Raw genomic sequence first — 20,439 nt, 5'->3', positions numbered from 1 at the left:
CCAAACTAGAACGTGCCACTCGACATCCTGAAACCCGTTCACGGCTTCCCATTGCCCTCTGAGTTCAAAGCCTGAACGTGGTGTTCACTACCTCATCTGCTCTCCGTCCACTCTTCCTCCACGCAGTGACCCTAACTGCCTCCACAGCCCCTCCAGCTCTCCAGGCTCTTACTGGCCTCTGGGTTTTCTGGAAATCTTTCTCCCACCTTCAGTGTCCAATTTCAGGTCCAGCTAAATGTCACCTCTTTGTTCCCAGAGCCAGGTAAGGACACTGCAGTGCAGAGCATGACTCATGTGTAACTAAATGATGATGTTCGGCATACCTGTCTTGTTCTCTCCTGAAACCTCACCGCGAGCTGGGTTTCTGGCTCAGAGTAGTTGTTGGATAAATAAAGCATTGGGGGGGCCACTAAACCAAGCCTACAGACCACGTAGGAGAATAAATAAAGCTGAGACCTCAAGATTGGCATTCCTACGTGGAGTTTCACCCCAGCAGCCCAGCCCTCCCTAGTCACCTGACATCTTTCCACCAATAGAGATTAATGGGTGTCAGCCAGACCCGGATGGGCCAGTCTCTAACTCAGGTCACGCATAACCATCTTTGCCCTTGGCAGAGACCCTCGAAGTATGAACTAAGACCCAAACCCCCTGTTGGGAATTTGCATGGAGTCCCAGACCCTGAAAAGGGGGAGGGGTTTTGTTTTGCTTTGTGTTTTGTTTTTAAGGGAAGAGAATTGGTCAAGAAAGAGGTTTGTGAACCAGGCTAGAGACAGGGCGGCTTCTTCCGTTTTACTGTTTTTCTTTTCTTCATCTTATGCTTTTAAAACGAGTTTCAGAGGGAACGAAATAGAGATACCAGCGCCAAGAGCATACAAGTGGAGAAAATAAAACCTAGGGATGTGGCAGCGGTGGGATTCGAACCCACGCCATCGAAATGACTGGAGCCTAAATCCAGCGCCTTAGACCACTCGGCCACGCTACCTCCCGCTTGTAAGCGGCGCCATTCAGAGTATATCAGTGTGATGACGCAGCGCGTTGTACTTTGCAAGTCCCGCCCCTGGGTGTTTCTGAGCCTAATGTGAACTCAACCTTTCTGCACGAAGTGGCATCCGCCATCGGTTTCCCGACGCTCTGGTTTCCGGCAGGGACAACAAGCAGGAACATACCAGTAAAAACGAAAGGACAGTCCCCGCGCGTCAACCCTGAACACTAGATCGCAGCGTGGGAGTTTTGCGTTTTTTCCATGGACGTGATGCTGCCTGCGGACACCTGGGGGCAGTGCTGCGCCGCCGCGTCCCGCCGCTCGACTGGGCGGGGCCGACGCCGGGAAACCGGGCTTGCACCTAACTCAGCCAGCGGCCTCAGGCACTCCCACTTCGGTCTGTAACCTCAGGGCCCATGGCCGCGAGTGTCCAGCACCAGCCTTGTCCGGGATCTTTTGTTGATGTGGGCTCCTTCGTTCTTATTATCACATTTTACAGAGCGAGGAAAAGACCTGACAATTTGTGCCAGGCTAGCGTTCTCCCATCTCTCAAGCCCCTCTTGGATGCCGAGTATTTCAGTTGGTTTTAGGAAAACGAAGTAACTAGAGCGTACCTCCTAGCAAACCTTCGTTTTCTGCCGGTCAGAATTCTGAAGATCGGTTTGAAATCTTTAAAACAAAATGTAGTTTAAATTGTTCTTCTCTTCTGATATCCCCAAGTTTGATACTTCTTTCTCAGCAGTTTTAAACCCTCCAAGTTTACTTTTTGCAAATTTTATACTTAAATAGGGTCGTCCATTTCCTTGCAATGTTTAGGGAAGCTAACAAAACTACCATAAAGAAAGGTGGGTGGATATGCTAACACCTCCCACACCACACACCACCAACAGAGGGGTGTTCACACCCAAATCCCCAGTGTTGTACGTTCAGCTATGATTGAATTACAGAACTTTGTGAGCAGAGAGCAGATTCAGGTGTGTAGATTCACAAACCTGTAATCCCCACAACGTGGGTGGGGGCAGAAGGATCAGGAGCTCAAGGTCATCCTTGGTGGCATCCCTAATTAGAGGCTACAAGACTTGTTAGAGACCTTGTCTCAAAAAAAAAAAAAAAAAAAGGTTGGGGAAACTAGCCTAGATTATTCAAAAGGCCCTGAAAAGAGATGAGGAGCCACAGGAGACCAGGGAATGGAGCTATGAGGGAGCAGAGAGCCAAAGACTCATCTAAGGGTGACCTTTCCTAAGCTTTGTATATTTATTTACTGGGGGTGGGTGCACAACAATGCTCATGTAGAGAGCAAAGGACGACTTGGAGGATTTGCCGTTTCCTTCCACTTTGTGGGTTCCAGAGACCGACCTCAGGTTGTCATGCTTAGCAGCAAGCACCTTTATCTCCTACTGAGCCATCTCCCCAGCCCCTGAGAACTGATTCTCCCCTTGGAACCTCCAAAGAGGAACAGGAGGTGTTTGACGCCTTGATTTTAAGAGTTGTCTTCCAGAATGATGTGAGCAGCTCAATTTGAAGTGATTTGTTAAACTAATACAGCAAAGTAACCCCCGGGCTTGGAAACCAGACTAAGGAGCTATGTGGCCTAGGGAAACTTGCTGTTACAGATAGCAGCAATTGTAGCCACCTGACAGCATTTGCGGTGAGGATTTGCTTTTCTGATTCCACACACTATTTCATAGACCCACAGTGTGTCAGACATCCATCCGGTCCTCTCAGAGAATGAAGCCGTGCGAGCGCGGTCATCTGTGTGTGCGAGCACCAGAGCTCCGCATTGGGTGTCTTCCTCCATCATTCTCCTGTTGAGACAGGGCCTCTGGCTGAACCATGGCCAAACTAGCCAGTGAGCTCCAGAGATCCTCCATTCCTCCCTGCCCCCATCACCAGGATTACACTCACCTGCCTCATGTCTGGGTTTCTGCAAGCGTGCAGGGGGTCAGAACTCCAGCCCTCAACCTTGTAAAACAAGACGGAGCCATCTCCTCAGACCCTGAAGAAGTTTTTTGTTTGCTCTTTTCATTGTTTTTGTTGTTCTTGTTGTTTGCTCTTTTGTTTAAGACTAGGTTTTTCTACGAGGCCCCAGTTTTCCCGGAGCTTGGTCTGTAGAGCAAGCTGGCTCTCAGACTCTGAGATCTGCCTCCTGAGTGCTGGGATTAAAGGAGTGTGCCACCACCAGCAGCCTCATTGTTTTTAATTATGTGTTTGTGTATCTCTGTGTAGGTTTATGTGTGTGAATGAAGGAGTCTGCAGAGTCCAGAAGTAGGCATTGGATTCCCCTAGAGCTGGAGTTACAGGCAGTTGTGAGCTGCAGGATGGGGGTCCTGGGAACTGAACTCTGCCAGGACAGTATGTGCTCTTAACCACTGGGTCATCTCTTTAGCCTCCCTGAAGACACTTTTAAAGATCAAATGTGGCAACACATGCCAAGCACTGAGAGGCATCCCCATCCCAGGGATCTGAGCAACCCTCTGCCAACTGTACCTCAGGATCCTCACCACAGTTCTATGGGAGTCTATGAACACCTTCTCTACCCGATGCTCAAAAAGGTTACTTACAGGCCTCTCATCCCAGGAAGAAATTGGACACTGGTAGGATGTCAACTCCAGGGAAACAAGCAATAGTTTTTAGTTGACCAATGCCATATCTTCAGGACTGAGGACAGTGTTGACCAAAAGAATATTGACTGAGAAAAAAATGGTGGGTTTTTTTTGTTTTGTTTGTTTGTTTGTTTGTTTGTTTTGTTTTTTTGGTTTTTTGAGACAGGGTTTCTCTGTGTAGCCTGAAGAGATCCACCTGCCTTTGCCTCCTAAGTGCTGGGATTAAAGGCATGTACCACCATGCCTGGAGTTTTTTGTTTGTTCATTTTGGGTTTTTTTTTTTTGGGAGGGAGTTGCTTTTTTAAGTGTGGTGTGTGTGTGTGTGTGTGTGTGTGTGTATGTGTGTTCTGGGAATCAAACCCAGGGTCTCCTACAGGTTAAACACACAATTTACACTAAGCTACAACACCACTGCCCTGGTTTTTTACTCTCAGTGAAGGGTAATCCATCTGAATCCATTGACCTTTGAGCTCAAAAAACAGAGGCAAATATTTCTGCTCAGAGCTGCCCATCCTAAGTGTTAACAGAATTACTGTCTGGACATGGCCAGGCCCTGGCCTGCCCTTCTGGAACATCACCCTCTTCTGCAGCCACAGGAAGGCACAGAGTTCTCTTTATGTAGGCTGTCTTCCCAAAAGAACTCAGAGCATATTTACACACACACACACACACACACACACACACACACACACAGAGAGAGAGAGAGAGAGAGAGAGAGAGAGAGAGAGAGAGAGAGAGCCATAATCTAGCTCAAGTCAGAGTTTATTCTGTACCTGCTAGGCCTGACCTGACAGAAGCAGGCTTTGGGGAGGCACAGCTGCTTCTCAGGGTGTTCAGGATCTGCTTGCCTCCAATTCCAACCCCAGAGAGGCGAAGACTTCCATTTGCTCCTACCCAGGCTCTCTCCAGCATCCTCGGCTCCCAGCTGGCCTCCCCCATGCCTGCTGACCATGCTTCTCTGGTGATTTACGCCTTGGATGGAACAGCAAGGGCAGATCAAATGCAAAGCCAGCCACAGCCAGGGAAGGGTGGGGAGGCCACAGAAGCCGGGGCAACCAGGCTCTGTTTAGTTTTGCGGGAGTTTCTGTTTCTAAGTGACATTGAAAAATAACTGATGTAAAAGTAATAAGTGTTCCTTAGCAAAACTGGAGCAAAGAAAGAAAAGCACAGATAAGATAAAGTCACTGTTTATTTCCCTACCTCAATCTCTGCCTCCTTTTTCATATAAAGGAAGCTGGTTTCTAAGCTTGAATTGTACTGCAACTCCTAAGTTTTTTGGGTTTTTTTTTTGTTGTTGTTTTGTTTTTTTGGTTTTTTTTTTTTTTTTTTTGGTTTTTTCGAGACAGGGTTTCTCCGTGTAGCTTTGCGCCTTTCCTGGAACTCACTTGGTAGCCCAGGCTGGCCTCGAACTCACAGAGATCTGCCTGCCTCTGCCTCCCAAGTGCTGGGATTAAAGGCGTGTGCCACCACCGCCCGGCAACTCCTAAGTTTTTAAAATGCCCAATCCTATGTGTAAAGTTAAAAGAATAAAAGAGAAAGCCTTCTTTTACCATGAGGCTCACCACCACCACCACCAAAAAAAAAAAAAAAAAACAAAAAACAAAAAACAAACAAAAAAAAAAACCCAAACACCAAAAAAACTGGCCTGGATTCTTCCAGATCTATTCCTATTCAAATATACAGGCAAATAGAGCTCAAAGCCCCACCCCGAGAACACCCTAAAACAGGAGAGGAGTCATTTCCTGGACTCTGCAAGTCTTTTTATAAAAACTGTCTCAGGGCTGGAGAGCTGGCTTGGCTCTTGTGAAGAACACTCGTAGCTCTTGCAGAGGACCCAGGTTCAGTTCCCAGCACCCACGTGGTAGTTTGCATCTATCAAAAACTCCAGGTCCAGGAGACCCAACACTGTCTCCTGACCTCCACAGGCAACGGGCATGCCCGTGGTGCATATGGTCAAGACACATAAATTATCTTAAAAAAAAAAAAAGGTTTAAAAACTGTGTCTTACTATGTAGCCATGTAGCCCAGGCTGGTCTTGAACTAGCAATCCTCATGCTTCAGACTTTTTACTTATTATTTATTTGTATGTATTTAGGCATTTTCTACATAGTGAGACACCATTTTTAAACTTTTGTTTTTAAATATATTTTTTACTTTTTATGTGGTGTGTCTGCATGTATGTCTGAGTACCACCATGCTGCCTGGTGCCAGCAGAGGATGTCTGATCCTCTAGGACTGCAGGGACAGTTGTTAGCCACCAGGTGGGTGCTGGGAAACTGAACCTGGATCCTGTGGAGGAGCAGCCAGTGTTCTTAATGGCTAAGCCATCTCAGTCCCCCCCCCCCCCCAGCTTCTTGAGTTCTGGAAATACAGGCATGTCCGTCACATTCAGCTCCATACATTATTTGTTTTTAATGTGGGCATATATTCTAATTTTTTAATTACAGTAATTTATTTTGCGTGTGTGCATGTATGTGTAGGTATATACATACCACTGTGTGTGTGTTGAGGCCATCTTGCAGAAATTAGTCATCTCCCACCACGTGAGTCCCAGAATTGACTCAGGCTTATTTATCAGGCTTGGCAAATGAATGCCTTTACCTCCTGAGCCATCTGTGGACCCCCCAGTTCCTTTGGTGTGGTGCATATTCCCTTTACCCTTAGGCATAGAACAGAGAGGGGTTGCTAGGCTCTATAGTAACATACAAATATCTAAGGAATACCTGGAAACATGCTCAACACCATTATCTATTTAGGAAGTGGGAATCAAAAATGTAAATCCAGCTGGGAGTAGTGGCTGTTCTCAGGGGCTGATCTTCCCAGAAGGGCAGGCCAGACCAAGGCAAAAGTCCTGTGAGCTGTCATGTTGGGCAGCTCCAGGCAGAAGCATTTGCCTCTCTGAGTTCATGTGGCAACATGGGGTCTTAATCAAGAAAGTCAAACTTGCCCGATGTTGTGGGACATGTCTTTAGTCTCAGCACTCAGGAGGCAGAGGCCAGTCTGGTCTACACAGTGAGTTCCAGAACAGTCAGAGCTATGAGAGAGACCCTGCCTCAAAAGAAAAAAAGAAAAGGAAGAAAAAGAAATGAAAGAGAGAAAGAAAGAAAAAACAAAGTCCACCTTTTTGCAGGGAATATTCATGCTGACAGCAGTGTTCAGGTCTGAAGGGCTGACCTCCCCTGAGAGAACAGGATTTACTGCTCTCAATCACCACAGAGCCAAGGCTTACAGGACAGAAGGGTCAGAATATATCCAGATCTGGGCCAAACCTTGCCTCTGTCGTTACTGTGTAAGCCTGGAAAAGTCACATCCATAGCCCCAGTGTTCTACGAACAAAGTGGGGTACAATAAGGTTGCGATGAGAATTTAAGGGGTATTACTGCCTGTGTGTGAGGTCCCTTTCCGTTACCAGTTACAATGCCACAGTACCTTTCCTAGCTGGGTTTTTGTTGCTGTGACGAAACACCATGACCAAAACCAACCTGGGGAGGAAAGGATTTATTTCAGCTTACAGCATACAGTCCATCATGAAGGGAAGTCAGGGCAGGAACCTGCGGGCAGGAACTGAAGCAGAAGCCACAGAGGAATGCGGCTTACTGGCTAGCTCTGCTAGGCTTGCTCAGCCTGCTTTCTTATAGCACCCAGGACCACCTGCCCAGGGTAGCATGCCCACCGTAAACTGGGCTCTTCCAAATCAATCATTAAGAAAATGATCCACAGGCCATCTGTTGAAGGTATTTTCTCAGTTGAAGTTTCCTCTTTACAGGTGAAGCATGTTTGGGGCAAACGGACAAACCTAAACAGCACAGACTGGGTGATTTTCAAGACAGCAGGTTTATCAGGATGGCAGCTTAGTACACAGAGGCAGGAAGCTTACTGGGAGGTAGAGGTCAGTGTGTCTTAAACAAAATATGTGGTGTGTTGGGGTGGGGAGTGGGGGACTGGAGAGACAGCTTAGGGGTAAAAGCATTGACTGCTCTTCCAGAGGACCTGGATTTGATTCCCAGCATCCACACTGCACGCAGCTCACAGCTGTCTGTAACTCTGGCTCACGGCTCTGTGTAACTCCAATTCCTGAGGATTAGATATTCTCAGACGACAGACACTCAGACAAAACATTCATACACAAGTAATTTGATGTTTTGGTTTGGTTTTTGGTTTTTTCGAGTCAGGGTTTCTCTATGTAGCTCTTGCTGTCCTGGAACTCACACTGCAGACCAGGCTGGCCTCGAACTCAGAGATCTACCCGCCTCTGCCTCCTGAGTACTGGGATTAAAGGTGTGCGCCACCACCGCTTGGCAAAATAATTTTTAAAAGGTGTATTTTGACTCGAGGTTCTGAGGGTGCAAAGTGGAGAGGATACACCTGGTGTTTTGGCTGGCAGAACCCCAAGATGATTCAGGTCTTTAAGTCTTTAATCTGAAGGCCCAGATCACATAAGCCTGTGGTAGAAGAGATGTTATGGTGCTCCAGGGTCAGGGTCTATTGCCAGTGGTTTTTATTAAGATCGTATAGTTCACCACCTTTCCTGGCTGTGTTCCTGTACAAGACACCTTCATAAGCCTCAGTCCCATGGTCTGTACGACAGGGCTAGTGACGCCTGCCTGTCTTTAGAGCTGACATTTGGCTGGAGGGACAAACAGCTCAAAAAGTACAGCTGTTTAGATTTTTACTTCTAAAGTATGCAGAAAGATATGACATCAAAGTGTCCACGGCTGTCGCCACTGGTTTCCAGTCGTCACATCTTCCCGTACTACTTTCCTTCCATTCACTACGCTCATTTCAAACAGGCTTCACTACGTAGCCCAGGCTGGCCTGTATTTGCCATCCTTTGGGGACTGCACGGGTCCACCACCATGCGCAAATTCCCACAGATTAAGCACCTAACATGTGCCACGTCCTAGGCTCAGAGTTAAGAATACTGTAACTTTTTTTTATCTCCAGAGAGTCCAGGAAGGCCTGATGAAGATTTAATTAAAAATTACACAAGTACTTGCAATTTGTCAGGAGTGTCTAAACCTTAAAAAAAATTAGCTTACCACAAATTTGGATTCATCATGGCATTTTTCAACAAAATTTTTGTTTCTCCCCCTCCTACACTCCACTCCTTGTGAAGTGTCTTAAGTTTCTTCAAAGCAGAAGTCAGAAAATCCAAAGATTTTTCTGATAAAGTCTTTTAGGTTATGCTCGGCACATTTTGCCACGGAGCCTGGTCCTGGGTCTCAAAGACCAGAGACTCACAGCGGAGTAACCGGCTTTAGACCCAGACTCTCAGGAAGTGTTCAACAGGCGGGGGAGCCTGGAGACAAGTGGCAGCGGCGGGGAGGTGACGGCCACCCGGAGGCGGTCACGTGAACCGAGGCGTGCGCCCCGTGCGTCAGTCCCGCCCCTGCCCGGGTCCTAGCAGCGGCTCCAACCCCAGTTCCAGTCCCAGCTGCAGCCGCATCCCCAGCTCCAGCTCGCCCTCCGCTCCTGAGCTCGGACGTCTCCACGCGTCCCACCGCGGCTTCCGGAGCCTGGCTCTAAATTGCCTGAGCTCGTGCCCCGGGATCATCCACCGCCCTGCACCCTGGAGCGCCCGGCTGCGAGCTTCTGCAAGCTACTCGGGATCCTTGCGACCGTGGGCAGCGGCTGCCGCCTCTGTCCCCCTGCGGGAGGTAGGTGACGCTGCCGTGCGGGGCTGGATGGGGAGCCGGGCCTGCGCGCCCCGGCTGCAGCGGCGCCCCGAAAGGCGATTGGGGTACTTCTCCGGTTGCCAAGCTCCCCCGGGGCGCCGTATTTGCGCCTGTAAAGTAAGGGATGAAAGACTATGGCAAGCGTTGGGCGCCGTTCTGGCTGCACCAGGCAGCGCCTGAAGGCCTCCACCCTGGTCTTCTCTATGTCCGGGCGAGCCTACCTGTCCCTTGCAAGACCCAAGCCGCATTCCCCTTCCCCAGTCCCTACACCAGAGGCCTGTGCGGTCCTCAATTCCTGGAACCTCAAGGTCTGTGCAGTATACGCCCTTGTTGGTTGAGGGAGTTGGGGTGTTGGCAGGCATTGGAGACATGTGCGCCAAAGGGCTGAGCATTAATATGCAGTTGGTGGCGCGGGGGGCGGGGACCTCCGGGGTAAGCCCTGGCCAAGAGCTAGTGTTAGCTAGGGAGGTTGCGGGAAACCTGCCCAGCTGCGCCCTGAGTGAGACCGATCGCGTGTGTTGGGGAGCAGTGAGGTCTGACTTGGGGATGCTGTTCCCTGGGGGCGTATTTCTGGTTCCTCTGTGATGGAGCGCTCCCTGTCTTGGGGCCACAGAACTAAGAAAGCTGATTTTATAGAGGAGAAAACCGAGCTCCAGAGAAGTCTCTAGACTCCCCCAGAAGTAGGGAATGTAGACTAGGGATGTGTAGGGGATTAAGAGTGAAGTTTTGGGAAGACTTTCCTTGAGGAAGGGGTGTTTGAGCTATATGGAGAAAGCAGAGGGCCCAGGCCGTGCTCAGACGTCGACCTTAGACACTGTTGTTCTCTTTTCTCTGCAAGAGTTCCTGGGAGAGGAAGGCAGGTGGGAGCTGGAAAGGGGGAGAGGGCTTCCACTTCCCCTGGGAGTCGTTGTTCCAAAGAGTGGGGTCCCACTCGGTTCTTTGGAGGGTCTGAGCGCCTTAGCTGTGCCTTTCCTGAGTGGCCCTACCTCGCTGTTCCACACACAGGATATTTTCAAACCTCTCCCTCATCTTGCCCTGGTCAGACTCGAGCCTAGAGGTCTTGACTTCCACCGGGCTAGCAGCTGTTAATTCCCCCACCTGGGAACTGCCTGGAGGAACCTGGGGGTGCAGAGCAGGATCGAGGTTCAGGCTCTTTTTCTGCTCTAATTCCTATTGTGAAGGAGAACGTCAGGATGGGGCGGAGAAACCAAGTCCTAACAGCTGGGCAGACTGATGGGGGGCGGGGGAGGAAAAAGGAAGAAAGCTTCAGGTGGAGGAGATGAGGTATCCTGTTGCTGCAGTTGAACCCAGATGATCCCAGGTTACCACAGGGTCTACACCTGGGATGACCGCGGGTTTGAGCCCTAAAGCTTGTTGGATGAGGGCCTGTGTGGGGGAGGGGAGCGTGGCTGGCTCTGGTCGCCAGCACTTGCCCCTGAACTGAAGCGGGAAAGAGCTGCTAGATCATGAGGACTAGGTTGCCCTCACCACATATCTGGTGGCGCACCCGTGCCTGTGGCGCCATCTCCAGGGGGCCCAGTGCTCTCTTCTGGCTTCCACAGTCACCAGTACACACACACACACACACACACACACACACACACACACACACAGAGTATTTGACTAAACTCTCGAAGCCAGGGCCTATGGGTATAGACTACACGGCTTCAGAGGAAGGAAAGGGTGTGTTGTTAGCACAGTATGGTGGTAAAGCTCGGAGAAGCGTTTCACAGGCTGAAGAGCCAGAGGTGAGTGTGGGTTTGGGTTCCAACTTTTGGGCACATCCTCGACCCCTCTGCGCAGCTTGCCTGCCTCTGATTGCTGGACCACACTGGAGTTTCATTTAGTAGGTCTGGAGTGAGGTTCCCAATTTGCATGTCTAAGAAATTCCCAGGGGTGGCTGCTAGCCGCTGCTGGGTTTCCTGGTTGAGGAAGATGACATTAACAGTCCCTGAATTGGGCCAGCATCGGCTTCAAACCCAACTTCCCAGCCTTGTTGGCTGTGTGATTACAGGGAAGGCACTAAATCTCTCTGTCCCTCAGTTTTCTCACCTGTACAATGAAGCAAATAGGGCCTGCTGGGGGATCTGTGGACGGTATGTAGAGTGAGTAGAAAATTTCTTAATAAAGAAAAATGAAAAGAAAAAAAATTAAAAAAGATAGTGCCTGCCTCCTGGGAGTCGGAGGCCACAGATCATCTGGTAGAGGAGTGTATCACTTGACCAGGAGACAAGCTGGTGATCACTTGCAAAAGGAGAATAGCTTAGGGCAAGTGCTTGACGGAATCAAGTGTGCTGTGCAATGCCAGTGTGCTAGAATTCTGTGTCAGGGATTGGAACCCTTGTCCTCCATGAAGCTCGGGGAAGGCACACAGCAGGTGATCTGTATAATGACATGGAAGTGACATCAGCCTGCGCTTGCCAGGGTGTGGAAGATGAGCAGCTGAGTGGGCCTGGAAGCAGTGCAAAGGTATTTAGGTTACATTTCATTGGCCTGAATGCAATCACGTGGTCTCACCGAGGCATTTAGGAGATGCTAGGAGATACGGTCAACGGCTGGGCCCATCGAGGCTGCTCTAGGTGGCACCCAGCTTTCCATAATATCTTGAGCATCGGACTCATTTCTCAGTTTCTTTGGAACAAAAAAAACCCTCCCCTCCCCCCCCCCCCCAAAAAAAAAACAGGCCTGGGGATGTGGTACAGTTGGTAGAGTTCTTGCCAAACAGGCACAAAGCCCTGGGTTCCACCCTTAGCCCTCATAAAACCAAGTATGGTGGGTTTGCCAGAACCCAGGAGACAGATGCAAGAAAATCAGAAGTTCAGAGTCATTCTCTTACACAGGGAACTGGAGGCCAGCCTAGCTACGAAAGATCCTGTCTCAAAACAAAAACAAAACCCACAGACAAACCCATAATTGAAAGCTCAAGATGGGCTGCGTGGTGTATCCCTTGGCCGGGCTTTGAAGCACAGGGTTCTGCTGTTAGGAGTGGACCTGTCCTAATCAACAGATGTAATGGGACAGACTGTGATGGCCTGTGCCTGAACCCCTACCCCTGTGGTACCTTTACTGTGACTCAGACACTTTTCTGCTTTGTGCTGTGTGTTTCTGAGGGGGAAGGGGGAACAGCATCAAGCATCAGAAGTAAGGCATCAAGTGAGGCTCTCATTAATATCCAGAGCCTCGGCATGCACCAAGGACTCACAGATTAACTGTCAACTATTAAGAGCAATAGTACTTTATGTCAGAGTAAAGGGACTGAGATGTCCGAACTAGCTTCCTCCATCAGATTGCATGTCTTCTACTTTCCAGGCCCAGATCAGTCGCCTTCCACAAGAGTCTGCCTTCTCCCTGCCCTCACACCCACAAGTTCTGTGGCTTGGAGTGCTTTACCCCCTGGGGCCAAACCTGTCTGTCCCTTTCAGTATCACACTTGGCTCTTACTTCCCCCAGAGGGCCTTCCCTGGGGTCATTTCTTTGCCTGCAAATCAGCAGACAGTGAACAGTAGCTACTCCAGAGAGACCAACCCCCCCAGCCCCACCATTCCTAGCATAGGATTGGTGCTGGAAATACCAGCTGCTATTCCATCCTGACCACCCCCACTCTCCTAGACACCCTCCCCCACTACTTCTTCCCAGGTCCTGTGTAACAAGTCCTGTTACACCCAGAGGCGCAACAATAACAACCCCTCTAAAGGGGTCCATATCCCAACCCTGCGAAGGTGTGTGGCCTTATACAGCAAAAGTGACTTGTTAGAGGTGAGAGGGACATTGTCCTGAATTGTCTTACTGTACCACAGGATCCTTATAGAGAGGAGGTAGAAGCCAGATGTGGTCGCACACCCCTTTAGTCTCAGCACGATGGAGGCAGAGACAAGCAGATGGATCCCTGCGTTTGAGGCTAGTCTGGTCTACAGAGCAAGTTCCAGGAAAGCCAGAACTACACAGAGAAACCCAGTCTCCAAAAAACCAATAAATAAGTAAATAAAGAGGTAGAAGGGTAGAGAAGAGACATGACCGAGGAAGCAGGAACTCTGGATAGAAATATTTAGGCTTAGGTTTAGCTCAGGTTTAGAGGGCTTGCCCTGAACTCTGTCCTCAACTCTGGGAAAGAAGCAGGGAGGAAGAAGGATGGGAAGACAAGAAAGAAAGGAAGCAGGAACAGATCCTTGAAGACACCAGGCTGCTGGTTCTGAAGGAGGAGTCCTAGAACTCCCCCCATACACCTCCCCCCCAAGCCCCCAGTTGTGAGACACAAGCTTGGGTCATTTGCATCAGCAGGTACCAGATGCTCACTTGACTAGAACAGGCTCCAGCTGGGGCTGTTCCACTCCATCCTGGCTCATGGCAACATCTGGAGTCAGTTTCAGTTGTTCTGATTCAAATGCAACTGGCAACTAGTAGATAGAGATCACTGAGGCCGCTAACTGTTTGATGTCCCACAGGCCATGTTGCCCCTGTAAGAAAGAATTGTACTAGCTAGGTCATTGCCAATAGCACAGAGGCCTAGAGACCATGCTCAGTGGGGAAGAGAGCTTGCTGCGTAAGCATAAGGACTGAGTTCAGATCCCAGCAACCACACTGGGATGTAGCCAGGCATGATGGGATGATTCCTGGGACTTGCTGGCTGCCTGCCTTGCTCCAGCCTCATTGAGAGACCCCATCTCAAAGATAAGGTGGTGTATGATAGAGCAGGACACTCAGCGACCTCTGACCTCCATGTACACACGCACATGCATACACACACACACACACACACCCTCATTCTCCACACATTCCACAGGGATAGAGACATCAGCTTCCTGGCTGGCAGGAACAGCAACCTGCTTGGAAGGGCTAAGTCAATGTCCATTCTGCTGAAACGCAAGGGCTGCAACCTGGACCCTGCTCACACAGACCTGCCATTGTGCAAGAGTTCTTTGTTTTAAAATCAAAATGTTAATGACATTTTAGAGTACAGAGCAGAAAAGATTGACATTAAGGTTTCAGTGAGCATCCTGCACAGGGGGGGCTTTGGATTTTAGTGTTTAATCGTCTTCTAGGCGCTGGCTTTTGTGTCTATCCTCAGGACATGATGTACTCCTGGCTGGTCGTACCAGGGATACAGCGTGCCTCGCTTCTCAGGATGCGCTCTGTGTTTACACAGCCTTCTCTGTGGCCAGGCTGCCATGTGAATGTTCACACAAGAGGCATGGTGTCTTACCCCTCCAGCTGCAGTCCAGAGCGCCAAGCCTGGCACAAACCATCCGGGCAGGTTGCAGGAATGAACTACAGAAAAGCTGGCCATCTCCGCTAGCATGTGAGACACTGAGGTGTTAACCACCTGGGGAGTCAGTGACCCAGTGGCGTGGTTGAGACCCCAAGAGGGAAAGCCAAGTCATGAAAAAAATAATAATAATAACCTGGCCCGACAAGACCTTTGAGACAAACAGATCTGAGTTAAGCCCTAACTTTGCCGTGGCTAGCTGAGTAACATTGGGCTGGTTACTTAATTCTTCTGATGCTCAGTTTCACCTTATAGAGGGAAGCAGAGCAGGGGTGGGGGGTGGGGGAATGGGGGGTGGGGGGATGGGGGGTGGGGTGGGGGAGGTGGGCACGACAAAGGTGGCTAGGAAAAGCCTCTGTGGCCCAGTGGCTCGTCATTGTCACGTGCCAACATGCCCAGTGCAGCACCTGGCGTGCAGCCAGCCCTTCGGATGCATGATTTGTCTAATTTCTGGGAAAATCCTGTCAGGTAGAGGGCCACTGGAGCCCAGGCCTTGGCTTCTTTCTCATCCATCTGCAACACCAAAGCCGCATTTTTCCTCTGTCTCTTGGTGGCGGGAACTCATGCTCGACTCTGAGGAAGGTACTGCCAATTCTGCTGGGCAGAAAGTTCCTGCCTGGCACCTAAAGGATCAGGCAGAGCCACCAGTGGGGGTGGAGGAAGCAGAGAGAATGGGGTTGGGATGGGGCTAAGCCTTGTTTATCACATCAGGAAATCCACACTGAGAGATCTCGGGACATAGTATGATGATGGTGCACTCCCAGCCCAGCGCTGAAGACCCTGTGAGGCAGGACAATCCAGAGTTCGAGAAATAGATACAATAGGAAACAAGGAGGACAGGGAAGTATATCATTTTGACTTACGGTGGTACCCACCGAGAGCATCCCTGGGAATAGTTGGAAACATTGCAGTTGCATCTAAGGATGGGAAGCTTTGCTGCTGTGCACAGTTGCAAAGGTTCTTCACAAGAGTGGAGCAATGTGTGATCTGTGTGGCATTATGAGTGGCCCTGATAGGAAAGGGCTGTTATTTTTTAGCTATGTGCTTCTGGAAAAGTCTTTTCTTTTTTCTAGTGCTGGGGATGGAGCCCAGGCCTTGCCTATACTAAACAGGGGCTCTGTCACTGAGCTACAACCCCAGCACTCAGAATTAAGTTACCTTTTTTTTTCCCTCTCCCCCTCTCCACTGACCGCAAGCCCACACTTACACACAGTAGGTAAACCCTATGTCCCCAGCTCTGCCTTGTGTATTAGGGGTTTTTGCTGTTGTTTTTTAGTACTTTGTGTATGAGTGTTTTGCCTGCATGTATGTATGTGCACCATGTGAGTGTCTGGTGCTCCTGGAGGTCAGAAGAGAGAGTGTCAGATCCCCTGGAACTGGAGTTACAGTTAATGAGCCACATGACCTCTGAGCCAATCACTGTGAACAGGCCTCTGAGCCATAATGATGCTAACCAATGATGATCAGTCATAGAACACAGAAGTGCGGGTGTGGTCGGGCAGCTTGGATTCCAGCTCTTCTACCCCCGTGTTCAGGGGTAGGAGCCCGTAGGTCTTGAGAGGCATGTGCACTCTTCAAGGTGTTTATAGTCGCCTGTGTGTCCTAGGCTGTGGGCAAACGCTGCTGGGCATATCCTGCTCAGGCACTAGTCACAGCAGGACAGTAGCAGTGACTCTGGGACCCTGCAGCCTTGCTGCCACAGAAAGGCAGCCCTGGGCACTGAGGGTGAGCCCCCAGGAGATCCAGCGGCCATTGTGGTTTGTCCCTTGTCCTGGAGGCCTTGCTTTGGTCATTACAAGCATAGTCTCTCATGTCCACGGCTGCCACAGGATCCCAGCGTAGCAAGACACACAGAGAGGGTCCTGGCTTCCAGAGAACAGCTGTTTCCTAAGGACCCCTGAGGAAGCTAGGGTTTGCTGCTTCCTAGACATCTAGGTCCGCATCTGTCTAGGACCCAAGGCTCAGCCTCACAATTTACATAAATAAAGATGGCTGTTGTTCCTGTGTCTTAGCCTGTACTGGTGAGCTGACTGACCGTTCGATTCTACCTCCCCCATTGATGGCAGTGAGAGAGGAAGGGACATAGGACTTGAGCCGGCTGCCCCCCTGGAGAAACTTCTCCCCAGGTGTGTCGAGCTGGGAGGGGGAAGTTGTGGGTGCCTAAGTGAGCAACTTCTGGAAAGTTCTCATGTCCTGTCAACTAGAGTCTCCTTCCTTGGATTTGGGAGTCCACAATAGATTGAGTTTGCTAGGAGGAAGCTGAGGGTCAGAACTGGAATTGGGAGCTGAGGTAAGGCCTGCCGGACTTTCTCAGTATCTGGAGCAAGCAATCTGACTTGCTCTTGGGTGCCTGTCTTTATGTGCAGAGGGGAGTTCAAGCCACCAAGCTACAACTCTGCATTGAGGCTAGTTTTCCTCATGTGTCCCTACCCAGGCATCTAGTCATAAGGAATGTGACCTTTTTATGCTATGGGAGAGAAAGTGTTGCTGGAACCAATATAATTAGCAACTTGTAGTAAGGGAAAAAGGAAAAGTGCAATAGATCATCGTCGTAAAAGGTTTTGATATCAAAGTATGGTGTTTGTGAATCCATGACGAGGACGCTGCCCCTTGATAGGAGACCTGTGTGTTGTGTTTGTGCCAGCGTTGGGGTGTGGCTGTACCTCATGGCCTAACACAGCTGCCTAAGCTCAAGAACCACAGCTGCATTCTAGCCAGGAGGACACAGTCTCCGCATTAAACAGCTTTCCCTAAGGGGCCGAGGAGAAGGCTCGTAATGTAGAGACTCCTGCAGCCAAGCCTGCAGACTGTGTTCAGTCCCTGGAACCCACATGGTAGGAGGAGACTCCCTCTAGTGTCCTCTGACCTCCACGCGAACTTTGTAGAGCGCCCCCAACCCCAATTAAACAAATATTAAAACAACAACAACAAACCAGCCCTCCCCTCCCCTAAAGTTGTACACAGTCTTTCTGCTTCTGTTTCAGTAAACTCTACTTGGGTGTATGGTGTTGTGAAAGCATTTCCACAGAGCTGAAACTTCTCCTCTTGTGGGGAGCAGCTCAGAAAGCTACAAGACTAATCAGGCTCCTCCTGAGGTTATACAGACAGTGAGCAATTGCTGGGGAACAGACACTCTGCAAGCAGCAGAGCAGCCCACGAACGAGGCAGGCCCGGAGCTCCAGGTTGCAGCTTTCCTGAGTCCTCACTGTCTGGGGCAGGCTTTAGATGATGCAGCTGCCTCCGAGTCCCCCCATCTGTAAGTAACCCCCGTTGGGTTACCAAGCTGAACTTGGGAGGATCATCTCTTTTGTCTGTCATTACTGCCCTTTGAGGAGTGAACAGACAGTTCGCGGCTCCCCAGGAAACGTCTCACAGCTCATGGTCTTGCCGGGCTGTCGTCTGGAAAATGCAGCCCTTATCTGAGAGACTGTGTTCTTAGCTCTGTAGGAGCAAACAGCTTTGACAGTTGACAGGTGCTGCCTCAGCTTCCTTAAGAGCAGATTGAGTACACATTGAAACCCACAAAACCGGGTTCACTCCATTCTGGATGTGTACCAAGTGCCTGCCGGGTATAAGGCATGGTACCAGGCAGTCACAGCTGCCGTCAGCAGCGGCTCCAGGTCCCCAGGGTCAGGAGAGTGTTTATCTGTGATTCTGTCTCAAGGCTTCTGTGAGCTAGCTGTGGAAGGCCACTTCCCCACTCCGCTGCCGCCACTGTCGAGCAGTGGGGGAGGGGTGGTCAGGTAAGGATTAGGAGATGAATATGGCCAGATCACCAGCAGCAGAGCCCTGCCTGCTCCAATGGCCAAGTTCTGCATCTCAGCTCCAAGCCACACTTCTGGGGCCACAGCTGAAGCTGTGGGCATGGCACCATCCTGGCTCCTGGAGCCATTGACCTGGTTGAGTCTGCTAGTAGTTATGGGTGCCACATTGTCCTGGTCTGTAAAGCTGACTGGGACAGAGCAGGCTCTGGGGCGAGGAGCTGCAAGCCCCAAAGAGGATCAGGTGGCTCTGGCATCTGTCCCAGGCTGGTGACTCTCCTGCTCTGAGGGTAAACTTGGCAGCTGATGTAAAGTTTCAGACTGGGAGTAAAGAAATCAACGTATGGCTAGCACACTAAGGAAAAGGGTCAAAAGAAACAAAAACAACAGGCCCAAGTTCAATCGAACATCGCAAGAGTGCATTTTATCAAGGAAGGCCAAGTATGGGGTTTTGAGATTTAATTTCCATTTTAGGAGTGTGTGCTAAGTTAGAATGTGAATGTGTGTTCTGTTTCAGTAGCTGTCAAGAAAGTGACAAAGCCTCAGAAGAAGGAGATGACTGAGACAAAACTAAACACTAGGCCAGACATAGCAACACTCTGAATGTTTGTGTAAAAGTTACAAAAATTTGCTTTTTTTTTTGTTTTTGTTTTTTTGTTTTTTTGAGACGGGGTTTCTCTGTGTAGTTTTGGTGCCTGTCCTAGAACTCACTTGGTAGCCTAGCCTGGCCTCAAACTCACAGAGATCCCCCTGGCTCTGCCTCCCAAGTGCTGGGATTAAAGGCGTGCAACACCACTGCCCAGCAAAAAATTTGCTTTTTTAATTGTGTGTGTGTATACATGATGTGTATATGGGGACATGCATGCCATGGTGTGCTTGTGGAAGTTAGAGGACAATTTGGGGCATTGGTTCTTTCCACCATGTGGGTTCTGGTAATTGAATTGTCACTGCCAAGCTTGTGCAGCAAGCACCTTTACCCACTACGCCATCTTGGCAGCCCCCTCTCCCCTTTGTGTGTGTGAGTGACAGGGTCTTACTGTGTAGCCTAAGTGGGCCGGTCTGGAACTCACTATGTAGTCCAGGCTGGACTCGAACCTAAAATCCTCTCACCTCAGCCTTCAGAATGCTGGGATTACAGACATGAGTCACCACCCCAGCTTGTTTACAAGTGATTGTAAGGGCATTTTTGTTTCCTTTGAGTGCATCCCAGAAGTAGAAATGCTGGACCATAAGGAATTGTCAGGCTGTTCTCCATAGCAGGTGTACCATTTTACAGTTCCACTAGCAGCTGTGGGTTCTAATTCCTGGACATCTTTGCTGACTTTTATTATTGCCCAGTTTTAAAATTGTATCCATCCTAGTGGGGTGTGACTTTATATTGTATTTCCCTAATGACATCTTTTCATGTGTACACCAGCTATTTGTGTGTGGGTTTAAAATTCTTTTTTACTTCTGTGTGTGTGTGTGTGTGTCTGTGTGTGTGTGTCTGTGTGTGTGTGTCTGTGTGTGTCTGTGTCTGTATCTACCACGAGCACCCAACAGAGGCTGGAGGAGAACGTCAGTTATTCTGTGTATGCATTTGCGTTTCTCTCTCTCTCTCTCTCTCTCTCTCTCTCTCTCTCTCTCTCTCTCTCTCTCTTAGATTTATTTACTTTTTATTTTAAGTGTATGAGTATTTTGCCAGCCTGTGTGTATGTGTGCACCCCATGTGTGTCTGGTCAGAAGAGAGTGTCAGGTTCTCTGGAACTGGAATTATGAATGGTTGTGAGCTACCATGTGGGTGCTGAGAGCTGAACCCTAGTGCTCTGCAGGAGCAAGAGATGCTCTTAACCCCCCTGAGCCATCTCCCCAACTCCCCTCTTATATGATAGTGTCCCTCATCACACACAAGCTTTTTACCTTAATTATTCTTTTGTTCCCGTTGCTTTGGCTGCCATGTTGAAGAAATCTTGTTGGTTATGGTGACAAATTGACTGTAGTCTAGGCACCTGAGAGGTGGTGGCAGCAAGGATATTGTGAGTTCGAGGCCAGCTCAGGTACACGGAAAGTGGAAGGACAGCCTACACGATTGTAATAAAACTTATGTCAAAGGAAACCACAACACCCAAGGGCTGGACTGGAGCACTTGCCTAGCATGTGCGAGGCCCTGGGCTCC

At 49.7% G+C, this 20,439-nt stretch overlaps 1 protein-coding gene and 1 non-coding gene across 3 annotated transcripts in view; one reads left to right on the top strand and one right to left on the bottom strand.

Annotated features, from left to right (window-relative positions):
• Positions 1–900: 900 nt before the first annotated feature.
• On the bottom strand, positions 901–982 carry Trnal-uag (transfer RNA leucine (anticodon UAG)). The gene has a single exon. It is a non-coding gene; the product is annotated as a tRNA-Leu (tRNA).
• Positions 983–9,002: 8,020 nt separating this feature from the next.
• The window catches only part of Eef2k (eukaryotic elongation factor 2 kinase), a 62,369-nt gene continuing 50,932 nt past the window's right edge, over positions 9,003–20,439 (top strand). The window contains exon 1 of one of the 2 annotated variants that reach the window (XM_059267650.1): positions 9,003–9,242. The gene's annotated coding sequence lies outside the window, so the exon portion shown is untranslated. The remainder of the gene's footprint in view (positions 9,243–20,439) is intronic. The other variant, XM_059267635.1, reaches the window with a different exon arrangement.

This window comes from Peromyscus eremicus, chromosome 1 (assembly GCF_949786415.1).
Source record: "Peromyscus eremicus chromosome 1, PerEre_H2_v1, whole genome shotgun sequence".
In the NCBI taxonomy this organism is placed as follows: domain Eukaryota; kingdom Metazoa; phylum Chordata; class Mammalia; order Rodentia; family Cricetidae; genus Peromyscus; species Peromyscus eremicus.
Note: the sequence above shows the minus strand (reverse complement) of the source record. Positions and strands in the feature narration are given on the sequence as shown.